The sequence below is a fragment of the Argentina anserina genome, unplaced genomic scaffold, assembly GCF_933775445.1.
Source record: "Argentina anserina unplaced genomic scaffold, drPotAnse1.1, whole genome shotgun sequence".
Lineage (NCBI taxonomy): Eukaryota > Viridiplantae > Streptophyta > Magnoliopsida > Rosales > Rosaceae > Argentina > Argentina anserina.
In genome coordinates, this window is record NW_026089424.1 from 139234 (window position 1) to 142735 (window position 3502).

At 39.7% G+C, this 3502-nt stretch overlaps 1 non-coding gene across 1 annotated transcript; it reads right to left on the minus strand.

The window, feature by feature from the left end:
* Positions 1-2553: 2553 nt before the first annotated feature.
* LOC126804576 (small nucleolar RNA R71) lies at positions 2554-2660 on the minus strand. The gene has a single exon (XR_007673471.1). It is a non-coding gene; the product is annotated as a small nucleolar RNA R71 (small nucleolar RNA).
* Positions 2661-3502: the final 842 nt, after the last annotated feature.

Genomic DNA, 3502 nt, shown 5'->3' on the forward strand with positions numbered 1-3502 from the left:
CCAATTGTGTATCTTTACATCGTTTGCGTATCTTTACTATTCCAATTGTGTATCTTTTCATTGGCCACAACAAGGGACAAAGGTCAGATCTGCCGAATCTAGGAAACCTCAACCAATTTGGTTTCAACTTTGTGGACTTTGTGGCCATCCTCCCTTGGGTTTCTTCCTCTATATATAGCACCTCATTTCCACAGATAAACATCATCAACCTTGCTCACAAGACTAGCCAAAGCTCTGCCTTAAACACTACTCATCATCCTCAAAGCCATTCAAGGCGAAAACACCATCTTCCCTTCATTCCATTCGATTCAAAGCGCTACGCCTCGGATTGCCATTCAAGTTGAAGCCGTGCTGCCTTGTTTTGATACCGCTAAGGAGATTTACAAAGTGTAACTCGTTACTTCTTCACTTATGTTTTCGGTTTGGATTCTTTGTGTGATGTTGTGTTTATGTTTTTAGCTAGTTCCGAATTTGTGGAATACTCTTATGTAGTTTACGATTTTGCAAGATGTTATAAAGTAGTTATGATTTTGTTTTCTATGATTTCTATGTAGATGTCGTGAGTTTATAATTCAATGATTTAATGATTCTCTTTCTTGTGTGTTAACTATATGTGATTCAAGGCGCTAAGTTAGTTTTGCATATAGGATTCTTAAGTGTTTTTGATAACTTGTTAAAGTAAGTGACATGCTTGACTTGTTAGTAATCACTAGGAATTAACCATGATTCGTTGTTATCTAAGATGCGCTAAGTAATTAGATAAGAGATGAATCAATGAAGTGGTAAGATTGAGAATGACATGTTACCTTGTAATTTCTAAGCGCTAAGATAGGATTACCAGGCCATGTTTCGAGTTAGGGATGCGCTAAGTAACCTAGTTCGGTATTAGGTTGTTGTTTGTTCACTCAATACTTGTCCGCTAAGGCTCGGTGTTTGCATAGGATGAGATTATGATTTTGAAGCTACTTGTGACGATTTGTTTGGTGATGTTTATGTGTTGTTTGGTTGATCACATGTATATATTAGTTTAGGTTTTATTTTCTGTTTTTATCTTTCAACCCGATCCTATATATCAAATCTCTTAAACTCTTATGAATTCGTGGTTAAATGTTTGTGATTCTATGCCCTGGTTGGATCCCCGGTTTGTGAACGATACCCTCTTGCTTTATACTACTAACGTGCTTACAGGGTTAATATTGATCTCGAGTAATCGAGCCGATCAAATGGCGCCGTTGCCGGGGATCCATCATTATGGATCCCAATCTTTTAATTTCGAATTCACTGTTTATATTGTAAATTTGTATATGTTTTTCTTACTTTGTTCTAACATATAGTAATTTTATCTTAGGTTGTTATTTTTTTATGAGTGAATGAATGATTGTTGTAGGTTGTAAATCGAACGGAATAGGTAAAGTTCCTTTTGTTAATATTAGCCTCAACCCCTCATGTTTTCTTCCAAAGTTTTTGCATGAGGTTGAGGGCGGCTTTTATTAACACTTGGAGAATTGTCTAACACCCAAGTTTAAGTCCAGCTGAGTAAGGGGCACGCTCTCTTATTACTCTGGTGCATGGGACCAAAATTGGATCTCAGAGAACTATTGATTGACATACATCTCGGTGATGGAGTCGATAGGGAGTTCGCTCTCCGTAGTTCAACAAATGAGTCCTACCATGTTCACTATCTCTGATTGAGCTACAGGCCTTCTGAAACAAAGACTTGATCTTGTGTCTAGGCATCCATACTTAGGCCGCACGTCCACCTTGGTTTACAACTTAGAATCAATCGATCATTCAATCATTGAAATAGCAAAAAGAACTTGTGAATTGTATGAACTTTGTAAACGTAAAGAACTAACTTTGTAACATGACAACATAGTTGTCGTGCCTCTTCCATAAGTGTGCTGCGTATATGACCAAGGAAGGGCACGATTCTTGTCTTCATTTTGTATCCTTCAATGCTAACCCTTTAACTTTTGTATTACAGGAATTATGCATGTCCGAAATATCTAAGAGAACACAAGAGCTCAAAGATCGAATTCAAGCACTTAGAGATTTAAACAACTCTTTCACAAGTGGACCCTTAGATTTCGAATCATCGCCAAGCAATTCAATCTTGAACTCTTCACCTAGATCAGAAGAAGAGGAGGATCCTCTCTTTCCCTTCATCTTCAATTCAGAGATAGACACAATTGCGGACCGTGATATAGTTCTTGTTGGTGCTCCAATGGCACTCAAGAATGCTTTCATCCCCACCACCCCTGAATCACCTTCATGCATTGCTTTCACTCCACCTAATGAAGCCAACAACTGCCTAAGTATTCTGGTTCCTCAATGGAAGACCCTAATGTTCACCTTAGGGAGTTCTTGGACATTTGCAAGCTCCAATCGATTCATCATCTGTCTCAAGAAGGCTTGAGGTTGCTTTTGTTTCCATTTACCCTTAAGGATGATGCTAAACGTTGGTTATACTCTCTGCCTCCGGGAATCATCACCACATGGGATGAAATGACTAGGAAGTTCTTGAAACAATTCTTCCCTGCTCAACTCACGAAAAGACTAAGGAGGGAGATTCAGAACTTCACTCAAAAGGATGGTGATTCACTCTACGAGGCATGGGAGGAATTTCAAGAACTACAAAGAAAGTGCCCTCACCATGGTATTTCATTGGATGACTTGGTGCAATTCTTCTATGAAGGACTCGACACCATTAACAAGAGTATGGTGGATTCGGCATGTGGCTGCACATTCATGAACAAGACCAGTCAAGAAGCTTATACCTTGATTGATGACTTGGCAGACAACAATCGCCAATTTAGTTCTAAGGAAAAGAGAGGAAGCAAGAGCCGTGGAGTGTATGACGTTGATACAAGGAATCAAATGGCTACTTTAGAAAGAAAGCTTGATGTTCTAGTTAAGGCATTCAATGGTTCGACCATCAACACTCAAGCATGTGGCATTTGTTCATTCAAGGACCACACCACCGAGAATTGTCCAAATGGTGCAATAACTGAAGAGGAGTTGAACTTCATGGGGCAACAAAGGCCTAGGTACGATCCTTACTCGAACACATACAATCCTGGACTTAGAGACCATCCCAACTTTCGCTGGAACAACAATGCTCAACCGTCCAATGCTCAAGGTCAAGGACCTCGTCCTTCAGGTTTGTTTGTGCGACCTCAGGTACCTCAAGGTTCTATTCCATTTAACTCCAATGTTCATGGTTCAAATAATACATCTGCACCTAACTATGATGAACTTTTGAAGTCCCTAGCTCAAGGGCAACAAAATTTAAACTCTGCTACTCAAGCTTTAGTTACAGGTCAACAAGCTCATTCTAAAGACATAACCGAGCTTAAGAAGCAGATGGGACAAGTGATCGACTTCATGGGTAAGATCCATGAAGGAGGTAAGTTGCCAAGCCAAACCGAGCCAAATCCCAATGTGAAGGCCATGATGACAAGAAGTGGCAGGCTATTAGATGTTCCATTGCAGCCAATCAAGA